The sequence below is a fragment of the Manis javanica genome, chromosome 9, assembly GCF_040802235.1.
Source record: "Manis javanica isolate MJ-LG chromosome 9, MJ_LKY, whole genome shotgun sequence".
NCBI lineage: Eukaryota > Metazoa > Chordata > Mammalia > Pholidota > Manidae > Manis > Manis javanica.
This window is the reverse complement of record NC_133164.1, coordinates 90,605,578-90,617,849: the sequence shown is the minus strand read 5'-3', so window position 1 is coordinate 90,617,849 and position 12,272 is coordinate 90,605,578. Positions and strand designations below refer to the sequence as shown.

Sequence of the window (12,272 nt, the reverse complement as noted above, 5' to 3'; positions counted from 1 at the left end):
ACTATTCCCACTTCAGTCCAGGCATTCTGAAGCATCTACTAACAGGGCCTTGCCTGCATCTCCTTTACCTATCCAAACCCATTCTCCACAATGCAGTAGGGTGATCTGCTCTAAATTCAAAACAGCTCTCTTCTGCTCAAAACCTTTCAACAGCACTATGAAGGTCCTGCATTATCTGTCCATGGCAATTTTTCTCCCTCTGTCTGCCTCACTTTCCCTCACACCAATGGCCCATGCCACACTGATCTTTCGGTTCCTTAAACAGAATGAGTCTCTACTGCTACATGGCCTCTATAAGACAATCCTTTTTATCTGAAATCCTCTTGCCCCCACTCTCTTTGACTTCTGGATCTCAGCTGAAATGTCATTTCTCCATTATTTACCTAATTGTTTCTATTTTTGTCTGCCCCATTAGACTGTATAATCAACAAGGACAGGAAACATGCCTGTTTTGCTCTCTTTGTATCCACAATATTAGGAACAGGGCAGAAACTCAGGTAATATTTGCTCAGTAAGGATGCAAAAGACCTTTTTCTCCTCTAGAATCCTAAATGCAAGCATCCCCTCAGGTTTATTTCTTAGCCCTCTCAACCATTCCCTATTTTCATCACCTTATGGCTGCTCCTGCTAATCTGTACCTCCAAACTTGATCTCTCCTCCCAAGATCAAGTTTCACAACTATGATGCCTGCAGGATAGTTCTACCTGGAGTCCCTCTCTGGTACCTGCAACTGGACACGTCTCAAGACACATTTGTTCACTATCCTCAAAAAAAAAAACCTGTTTTTTTTCCATCGCTGTTAATGGCAGCACCCTCTTACAGACTGAGTGACTAACTTCTTTTTCCTTCATCCATTGACAAGAACATCTGATTCCGTCTAAAAATGCACCTGTATGTTCCTACATATGCGGTCAACTGGACAGTTCATTAGCCTCATCTCCTACCTCTAGTCTTGTAAAGTTACAATCACCCACCTATGTGTACATTAAAACTTTATTCTGAGGCCAATCAATATGTCCATTAACAGCTCCCTACTATTTGAAAAATAACATCCATACTCTTCTGCTTGGTATTCAAAGCCCCAGTCAACCCTGTGCATACTATCCTAACAAGGCAATCTAGTTCAGTTAAGACTATAAACATAAGACTGCATGTCAAGGGTACAAACACAGGAACTAGTGCAGATCTCAGCTCCTCATGTAACGTCTCTCCATGATACAGTTCCTTCAGCTACACAAGGGGATAATGGTAAGAGTATTTACCTCCAAAGGTTGTTATAAAGATTAAGTGAATTAATGTAAGCAGAACCCTTAGACTAGTGCCTGGTACATTGTGTTTGTGTTTTGTATCCCCATCTCCAATTATCAATAGCCTACATCCCAGTCTATTGGAACCAACTCACTGTTCCCCTTCTACTCCTTGAGCTCTCCCTTCTCAAACAGCAGCATGCACCACCAGCTGATGAGCACCACCTGATAAGCTATGAGGACCGCATCCTCTCCTCCAACTCAAGAGCAATCCCAGTCAAAACTTCCACCACAAAACTCCTTTCTCTCCAGAAATGTCCTTATATCTCATGCACAGAAATGCCCCCAAAGGATTTCTAGCCCTGTTCAAAGACTTAGTCTACAATTAACAATCCTCCTTCCCTCTACTTTATCATTTCACTCCCAAGACCATTTTGCCATCATTTCCCATGCCCAGTGGCAAAGCAGCTTTAGTTCTCTTATGCCCCTAATCTGGGCAAGAGCTGAAACTCTCACGGTAAGTCTCCCTACAACAGTTCTATTACATCAGACAGTGTTCCCTTTGCATGGAAACACTTAAAATAATTAAAACAAACTCTGCAAGTCTTATTAGTCTTATTATGAACAAAATGCGGATGGACATCAGTCTCTGAAGTGGCCAACCTCACCATTATGACAGTGCTGCCTTCTAAAGTCCCTGCTATGCACAGGGACGAGTAAATATTAATGAAGGGCTTATAGATAACTCACTAATTCCTGGGATGGAAAAGTGTGAGTTACAAGTTCTGAGAAATTTTCACTCACTCCTTAAAGAAAACAATAAATCATAAAATGTAATGTGCTATTTCCAATAATTTAGCATATGGCTCAAGCAATGGAATGCAAATGCAACTCCTTTTTAAAAACTGAACTGATACATAAAAAACATTTTTTTAGTGACACAGAAGTTATAACTACCAAAGACATAAAAATCCAGCAAGAGCCATGACATCTGAACCTAAAGAGCTGTCTTTAAATCATGGCTCCCCAGAAGACTTTACCTAGTCCCTTGGTAACTACCCCATAGTTGAAGTTGTTAACCAAAAGATATCTTTGAAGCCTATTCTTAGACATCTTGATAGAACTAAAAGAGTTATATGTTATCTATACAACATCAGAATTCATAAATTACAATGACTGAGAAGATTCTTATAAGCATTTATAATTTATTTTATAATTTATGACAATTTATAAGAATTCTATAAATTACAGGAGACATGGTTCACATAAAATCAGAGGTGTACTCTCAACACTCATTACTATTGCTACAGCTGCCCTAAAAACAATCCCAAACATTCCTTCTCCTTAAGGACTAAAAGGGTTTCACATTGAGTGCATCCCTACAAAAATACAAGGAAAACAACAGAGAAGAAACTAAACTGAATAGCTAAGCACAAATTTATAATTTCAAAAAGAACCAAGTAGTCATACTTTATAGTTAGTGCAAATCAAAGTGTAGTCCCTAGACAGCAAACTGCTTGCACCTAGTCCATAAAGATCTAAGTACAGAGACTGAGGGAAAGCATTTAGAAGCTTTAGTAGCAATATGACAGATATTTTACATCTACTAAGCCTAAAACTGGGAGTTACATATTGTAGGTTTTTAATTTCACTGTTCTTATAATTCACTTTTTACATATATTGGAAAAGAATCAGCCCATGATAAAGGGGAAAAGTTAACTGGTCTTTCAGGGATATTTGCCTCTGGGAAGATGGAGTAGATGCACTTTTCACTATTCCTTCTACTAACGACAACTAAACTTCTGGGCATTGTATATAAAACAAACATAAGAAGACTCTTAAGTGTGGAAAGAAGGTGGCAGACTGCCTAGCAAGCTCAGGCCCTGAGAAACAACACAATGGTGAGTTTCCTGAGTTTTATTTTTGCCTCATATGTCCTAGACTTGGAGAAAAATGACAACCTGGAAATACTAACAGGTACAGAAAAAGAAAGTCCCAACAAAAGCTGCCATCCCTAGCAAAGGACCAGACCAGAAAAAGGACATGGTAGCATGACAGAAAACTCTTAATAAAAAATAAACTTTTCTCAAGACAAACACCACAGAAAAACCTGTCACCCCCACCTAAGCCAGCAAAGGCCAGGTGGGTCACTTAGACTTCCATGTACTTGCCAGGCTGTAACAAGGCACCGCAATGCTCCTCATTAGATAAGAAGGCAAATCAGAAGTCCAAGCTTTCATCCACGTAGTCTGGTAACAAGGCACCCTTCCACATAATCTCCGCTGGGGATCCTGAACCTCTCTACTCTCACCTAGCAGTAACAAAGAGCTTTACTTCTTGGGTCATGGGAGGTCTAGTGGGGAAACCTGTATTTCTAATTCCTCCTAGAATAACAAGGCAGCACCACATGCTGTCCCCTTCCCCCACCCCCAGAGTGGTGTCCAAAAAAAGCCATTTAAAACAGGCCTAAATAAAGTCCAGCATGATATGGAAATGTCCAGGTTTTAATAAAAAAAAAAACACTCACCATTCAAAAAAGCTAGAATGAACTCAAATTAAATGGAAAAGACTTCAACAGATACCAAGACCAAAAAGACAGAGATGTTAGAATTATCTGATGATTTTTACAGCTGTGATAGAAATGCTTCAACAATTTCAAGTATGCCTGAAGCAAAATAAAAAATAAATAACCTCAGCAAAGGAATAGAAGATATAAAGAAGAAAATGGAAACCTTAGAGCTGAAAAATACCAAAATAAAATGGTATGGACTCAAGAGCAAAATGGAAGGACAGAGAAAAGGAACTAGAAGATAGAGCAATAGAAAGTACTCAATCTAAACAGAAAGAAACAAACTAAGGAAAAATTGACATTCTTAGGGACATGTGGAACCATAACAAAAGATCTAACATTCAGGTCATCAGTCTTGAAAAGAGGAGAAAAAGAGTGGGCTGAAAAAGTACTAAGAGAAATAACGTTGAAAACTCCCCAAAGTTGGCAAGACATAAACCTACAGACTCAGGAAGCTGTGTAAACGCTAAACAAGATAAACCCAAAGAGTACACACCAAGATATATCACAATCATACATCTTAAAACTGAAGACAAAGAAAAAATCCTGAAAACAGTGAGAGAAAAACAACACCATAACTAGAGGAAAGACGATTTGCATGACAGTGGATTTCTCATCAAAAGCCATGGAGGCAAAAGGAAGTGTACATTTTTCAAGTGCAGAAAGAAAAAAACACAGAATTCTATATCCAGGGTAAATATCCTTCAGCAATGAAAAGGAAACCAAGACATTCTCAAAAGATGAAAAACATAGAGAATTTGTCACTAGCATACCTATCCTAAACAACAGCAAAAGTTCTTAACAATAAAAAATACATAAAGGAAAGAATCTTGAGACATCAAGAGAAAACAGAGTAAGGAAAGATACAGGTAAACAGGCTTTCCTTCTCTCGAGTTTTCTCATTTATGTTTGATTATGGAAAAAAATTATAACACTAATGTAGTTCTAAATGAGTGTAAAAAGGAAATATTTACAACTGTATTAAAATGGAGGAGGGTAAAGGGATGTAAAGGGAAGTAAGGCTATATATTCTACACTTCACTTCAACAAGTAAAATAAGTTTTTAATAAAAATTATACAAAGAAATACCCTCAAAAACAGTATAGATAAATCAAGATGGAATCATAAAAAATATGGAAGTAATGCACAGGAAGTCAGGGTGGAACACCCACAGAAACAAAGAAGTGGGAACAAAAAACAAAACAAAAAATAAAATGGCAGACCTAAACCCTAGAAGATCAATAATTACATTAAGTGTAATTATTTTGCTCTAGTATACAGTATAAATGCATCAATGAAAACACAAAGAATGAATTATAAAACATAACCCAACTATATGCTGACTATAAGAAACTTGCTTCAAATATAACAATGTAGGCAGGTTGAAAGTAAAAGAATAGTAAAAGGTATATTACCCAAACAATTAAAGGAAAGCATCAAAGGAAAAAGAATAGAGTGGCTGTGTTAATATCAGGTAAAGTAGAATTCAGAGCAAAGAAAATTACGAAAGAAAAAGAAGAAAATTATATGATAGAAAAGGCAATCCACCAAGAAAAAAAGCAACCTCAAATGTGTATGCACGAGAGATCTGCAAAATATGTAAAGCTAAAAATTGATGTAACCAAAAAGTAGAAACAGACAAATGCACAAATATAATTGGAGACTTCAACACCCCTCTCTCAAGAGTTAATAGAATATCTAGACAGAAAACCAGCAAGGGTATAGAACTAAACATCATCATCAACAAACAGGATCTAATTGACATTCATAGAACACTCCACTCAACAGCAGAAAATACGTTCTTTTTAAGGGTCCACAGAACATAAACAAAGACAGACCATAGTTTGAGCCATAAAACAAGCTTCAACATATTTAAAAGAACTGAAATCAGTTCTCCAATGTGTGCTCTCTAACCTCAACAAAATCAAACTAGAAACCAAAAACAGAAAAACAGGAAAATCGTCAAACACTTGGAGACTAAACAACACACTTTTAAATAATCCTTTGGTCAAAAAAGAAATCTCAATGGAAATAAAAACATACATTTCAAATGAAAATAAAAATAAAAATACAACATATCAAAGTGTGTGGGACACAGCTAAAAAAGAAGGAACTTTATAGTGCTAAATGTCCTCATGAACATAAATGCAAAAAATCCTTAACAAAATTATTAGTAATTCAGCAACGTATGAAAAGAATTATATACCATTTCCAAGTAGGATTTATTCCATGGATGCAAGGCTGGCTAAATTAAAAAATTAATCCAAATAATCCATCATACTGACATGCTAAACAAGAAATATTACATACCGTATCAGTCAATGCATAAATAGCACTTGACAAAGTTCAAAACCCACTTGTGATAAAAACTCTCACAAAGATAGGAATAAAGGGTAATTTTCTCAACTGGATAAAGAGCATCTACAAAACCTAGTTAACACTAAACAGTGTGAAGTGTAAGGATGTAAGATCAGCATAAGAAAGTTAACTATTTTGCTCTACTAGCAATGAACACATGGACACCAAAACTAAAAATGCTATTTTCAATGGTTAAAATAAAAATACTTACAAGTAAATCTAACAAAACACAGACTTGTATGATAAAATTATACAATGCTGATGAAAGAAATCAAAGAAGACCTAAATAAATGGAGAGACTTACTATGTTCATAGACTGGAAGATGCAACATAGTAACATATCAATTCTCCCCTAACTGATAAATAAATCTAATGCAATTACTATCAAAATCCCAGCAATACTTTTTTTAAATAGATAAAATTATTCTGCAATTTATATGGAAAGATAAAGGAACAAGAATACATAAAACAATTTTGAAAAAGAAAAATGATGTGGGAAAAATCAGTCTACATCAGCTTAAGACTTATACCGCACAGTAACCAAGACTGTGTGATTGTGATATCCGCAGAGGGACAGACACACAGATCAATGGAACAGAACAGAGAACCCAGGAAGACTCTGTTACAAATATACCCAACTGATTTTTTACAAAGATACAAAAGCAACTCAATGGAGGAAAGATGTTGCCTTTTCAACAAATGATGCTCATAGTCAAAACTTGAAACAACCAGGTGTTCTTCAGCAGGCAAATGGTTAAAAGAATTGCAAAAGTACATATGTACTATGAAATATTATTTAGCAATAAAAGGAAGCAACTACTTACACACACCAGATGAACCTCCAGAGGATTATGTTGAGTGAAAAAACTAATTCCAAAAGGCACTCACTGTATGATTCCATTTATAAAATATTCTTGAAAAGACAAAATTATAGGAATGGAGAACAAATTAGTGATTGTCAAGGCTTAAGAAGCAAGTGCAGGTAGGAAGAAAGTAGGTGTGGCTATGGAAGAACATCATGCAGAAATGTGAGGCAATGGAAATGGACTGTATCCTGACTGTACCAATAATGACACTATCATAATTCTGATACTGCACTAGTTTTACAAGATGAAGTGGAGAGAGGGCGACATCTTAACAATGAAAAATCATACATAAAGATGCAGAGCTGGACATAAGCAAAGTGCCTACAGAGAAAGAGACATCTGCATGTAGTGAAATAACAGAAAGAAGGGATTAACAGTGCAGGGTAGTTATGGAAGTTCCCAGAATCCAGAGAGTTCGAATGTCACCTACTCAAAGAAGCCTTCCTCACCAACCCAACCAACCAAAAGCAGCAACTGTCCCACCTACAGTCTCTCCAACATCCTTTACTTTTACTTTATAATGCTCACCACACATACTTATTGCCTACTTAACTGCATGTTTATTTAATGCTGTTCCTTGCCCATGTTATCTTGAGTATCTAGGGTGTGGTACACAATAAGCACTTGTCAGTAAAATTGTAATATTTCCAGAATATCTTGCCTGGCTTTAGTGCTTTTGCATATCAACAGGCATTCCTCAGGGGTGGAAAGCAGTAGTCCATCTCCATATCAATGGGTTTACCTGGGCAACCACAGGCTTATCAGAATCTGAGAGGTTAAGGGGAGGTCTTTTTTTTTGCTTTTGCCTGCGTAGGAGAGAGAGATGGCCCCGGACTGCAGTTTGTAAGCAATAAACAGATTTTAAACTTTATTTCTCCCTTTGACTGATTTCAGTTTTAGAGGTATTTTGCCCCGGAATTTCTTTTCCCCAAAGTTACAGCACTCAATAAATATTAACTGGAGAAATGAATAGTAAGTATTCACTCCTAGTTCTCCTCTGTGCAGCCACACCACTCTTCCTCCATTATCTGTTATTCCATTCAACTTGGTCCCTCTCTGGACCTACTGTTTCTTTTACTTAATCTCTCCTTTTCCTTGCTTCTCCACCTCAGCCTAGCTTTTAACCCATCATAAAAATAAAAAACCAGTATATTTTAAAACAGTGGTTCACAACTGCAGAGCTGTAATACTCTTCTTAATCTCAACCAATTAGGACCTGTATCCCAAAAAAATCTGTTAATGAAAACAAATTACTAAAGCTGCATGTTGTTACATAAGCATAATAGATGTACGTATTACACAGACAAACCAGTAAGAGCAGAAACACCTGTCCCCCTTTACTTTCTTGAATATGAGAGTCTTTTCCTATCTGGTCTATGGAAAGCTGTCCACCAAAGACAGCCAGACAGTGTACTCCTCAAGGCTACCAAAGTTAGAAAAACAAGAAACTGCCAGAGCTATGAATGAAACTCAGACCAGGACTTGGAGCAGAAAAGCCACACATAGCTCTACCTTCGTTTTGACTCTGGTCTCATGGTCTTATCTGATACCATGAGAATCATCATGCCTGCAACTGCCTGAGATTAACTACCAATTTGGACTTCCTAGCATGCTTATTCATAAACTCAACAACATTTATTGGGAACCTGCTGCCTACCAGGCACTGTTAAGTCTCTGGGGATACCTGGCTGGAAAAGGAAGACACAATCTCTACTCTCATAAACTTTATATTCCATTGGAGAAGCCAGGATTTAACATGTATTTGTTCCCAGGAATGGTAGAGCTTGCTTCTTAAAAGCCCTACCAAACAATCCATCAGTACATTTGTTAAACCCAGTTACCACTGGCATTCTGAATAAGACCTTCAATGTGAACACAAATCACCTGAGACAGATCTTTGATCTAACTCTTGTGATCTGTTAAATCACTTTAACAGATACTCATTAAACTTACATGGTTGGGACCTAAGAGCCTGCATTTCTTCCAAACCCCAAAATGACAAGGCTGCTGCTGGCTCACAAACCACCCTTTGAATTAGCAACACTCTTAAGCACCATGGTAACGTCTCTGAAATTATCATGTAAAATGTAAGCTCCATAAAGTCAAGGACATTTGTCTCTTATTCACCACAGTATATCCAGAACTTGAAATTGTGCCTCACAGATAGCACTCAATAATTATTGTAATGGATGTATGATCTAGACAAGCACCATTAAATAGTAGGCACCAGTCATATCTGGCTACTCAACACTTGACACTTGGCTAATGCAACTAAGGAGTTGAATTTTTTAAAATTTAATGTTAATTAATTTAAACAGCCACATGTGGTAAGTGGCTACCACAGTGAACAATCCAGGTCTAGACACACGTGTGATATAAAGAGCACTGGATTAATAATGCCTAGGTCTGAAAAATGCCTAGTTCTGCTACTTGGCTTGTGACCTGAAAAGTTCCAACTTCTTAGGGCCTCAACTTCATCTGTGAAATGAGGACAAGGCACCGCCCCCCCAACTCCAACTTGTCAGGGTTCTTGTTCTTACTTAACTGAACATATTAAGCATCAAGTATGATTAAGGTGACATTCTCTACCTTCCAGAAACAGTTCACGATCACAAACACTACTTTGCCAGAAAATGTCAAGCGCGTTTGGTCGGATTGGTTAGCTAAGTGGCTTTGTGAATGAGGCCAAGGTCATAAGTTTGGGGAGTGGGGGAGCCTCCTCACTTAGCAAGGCTGACCAGGTAAGAGAGGCAATGACAATGCAAATCATCCCAAGTCCTGCCAAATCTTTAAATAGGCATTATAGTGATTATGGATGAGTAAATGACATTTTATCCATTCATTCTTGCAGGAAGGTGTGGGTGCCACATTACTAAAGGCCACACTACTTCGCATGCACAGACATTTGCTAATTCAGGGCCCGGTCCTCTTCGCGAGCAGTGAGCGGGGAAGCCCCCGCCCCAGGCCGCCCGCGTGTCCTCCCTTCCCCTTCGCGCCAGCCCGACGAGGGTCAGTTTAGCACCACGGTTCCCAGTACCACACCGCGAGCCGAGCCCAGGGGCCATATTTAGCCTATTTGCGGTAAATAGAACAAACTTCCGTCTTCTAAAGAAAAGCGGTTCTAACTCAATGCCAAACTAGGACAGAAAGTCGCCGCTTGCCGGGGCTGCCAACCCAAGACGTGTCCAGCAGCCCCGGAGGCCCCGACTCGGACCCCGCACCGCGCGCCCGCGTCCCTGCCACGGCAGCGCCGGCCACAAAGAGACGGGAGCCGCAGCTGCGGCCGGGCCTCCTCCTCCTCCTTCGGCCCCACGCAGGCGGCCGCGGCTCGGGATAGCCCAGGCGCGGGGAGGCACTCACCTCCCTCCGCGCGCGGCGGCGGCGGCGGCGGCGGCGCGGGCGCTCCTCCGGGCCGGCCCCGGCGGTCGCGGCACAGTCCCGGGGGCCGCAGCGCGGTGCTAATATGGGGCCACCGTCCGCCGCGCAGCCTTCTCGGCCACTGCCGCCGGCTCCCCTGGCGGGCGGGCGAGCGGGCGGGCACGACGCGGGCCCCGCCTCCGCCGCGCCCTCCCCCGCCTCCGCGCCGGGCCTCGCGGGCTCGGCGCGCTACTCGGAACCGCACCGCATGCTGCCGCCTCTGCCACTCGCTCGGGACCGCCTCGCCGCGGCGGGCCGGGCTGCAGGGCGCCCGCGCAGGCCTCTAGGGCGAGGTCGTCACAGCGCGCGGCGTGCGGCCGCCGGTGCGGCTGCGCGGGGCTAGCCGAGGCGCCGGGCGCTCACCGGAAGCGCCGCCCCCAACCTCCCCTGTTCCACAAAGCCCAGAGGCACTTCCGTCCCGGCGCTGGACTTAACGGTGTTTCGAGGACACTACCCTGCCTGCCTGAGGCGCGGGGCGGCGTGGAACCGAGGGGAAGGCCCCGGACGGGAGGCTTGTCCACGAGGGCTCGGCCCTGCCGTCCGGACCGGGCGGTGCCCACCTGAACCACCGATAAAGAGACTGCCGCAGCAAGTAAAATAACACTCGGGCAATGACTCCTGGGGTAAGGGGAAGTGGAGGTGCACTCACTGCGCCAGGGAAGGCCTCAGATCGTCCCTGGTCGAGCATGAAGCTGCTCCCGACCCGTACAGCAGCCCTAAAGCGGCCAAGGCGGACCTAGAGCTGAAGGGCTGTCGAGGTGCATTCGTGATGCCTTGCTGAGCCCTGAGCCAGGTGTCGGGGATGTAGGAGGCCCACGATCCAGGGTGGGCGGTGAGAGGGAGACCACAGACCGGCACCCCGAAAGAAGTAGGTAGACCTCGGGGGACAAAAACTCGAGGGACCCTGCAAAATAGGGATTGTTTGGGGAAGTGTCTGTAGGAAAATGCCCTCAGAGGGGCTCTTCCACTGTGCCCTTTGGGAAACACTCCTCCACACTAGTTCTGATAAGGAAAAATTTAGAAGGACACAATTTACAAGGACAGCAGCCTAATCCAGGTGGCTTCCTTCTGTTGCTCTTCTTAGCAAAGACGTCTTAGCAGAAACTCCCTTAACTTCCCCCTCCCCTTCACTCCGCACTCTGCCAGGCACTTACTCCCTAAATTCACTCCCCTTTGCCTGCTCGCTTGCAAACATATTTATTTCGTTACATATTTATTTGTAGGAATGTTACAGATACAGAAGCAGAAAGATATATATTGCTTCATTTGCCTTTGTTCAGGATTCAGACTTTGGGAGATTACTCCCCTCTGAGCCCGCCAGTGTGAAATAAAGCCTCAACAGTCCAAGACCTCCGAGTGCGTGCTTGCTTCTTCCATCAGTGATCCAGTCCAGGTTTTTCCAGTATTTTCCAAAACAATTCCAGTACCTATCCCTCCCTGCCTTACCCTAAAGAGAAGAAACTTTCACTATTCCTCTATCACTCACACTAGGCATACCCAACCGTTTTTTTAATAAACTAATTTTCTGTTTAAATCATTGAGAAATTTATGTGTCTTGCTTGTCAGCCAAGAGCTGAAATAATGAGAGGCTAATGTTTATATTATTTAAATAGCCCCATTTAAGTTTTAAAAATAAATGCTATGTATGTTCATAGAGAGAACCAAAGGCTGTAAGCAAAAAAATGTTACTGAATTATTTCTGGAATTTACTACCATGTTTTATACTAATCTACATTTTTCAAGTATTATACAATAAAAGTTAAAAGTTGCTTTTTAAAGGTTCTAATAAAATACTTTGAAAAAATGTGAATGGTG

The 12,272-nt window shown here is 41.3% G+C and overlaps 1 protein-coding gene and 1 long non-coding RNA gene across 4 annotated transcripts in view; one reads left to right on the top strand and one right to left on the bottom strand.

The window, feature by feature from the left end:
• GALNT1 (polypeptide N-acetylgalactosaminyltransferase 1) overlaps positions 1-10,541 on the bottom strand; it is a 131,043-nt gene extending 120,502 nt beyond the window's left edge. For 2 of the 3 annotated variants that reach the window (XM_037017478.2, XM_037017484.2), the window contains exon 1: positions 10,401-10,541. The gene's annotated coding sequence lies outside the window, so the exon portion shown is untranslated. The remainder of the gene's footprint in view (positions 1-10,400) is intronic. The other variant, XM_073212913.1, reaches the window with a different exon arrangement.
• A 343-nt stretch (positions 10,542-10,884) lies between these two features.
• Positions 10,885-11,994, top strand: LOC118972271 (uncharacterized). The gene is made up of 2 exons (XR_012121193.1): positions 10,885-11,049; positions 11,738-11,994. It is a non-coding gene; the product is annotated as an uncharacterized lncRNA (long non-coding RNA).
• The last annotated feature ends 278 nt before the right edge of the window (positions 11,995-12,272 follow it).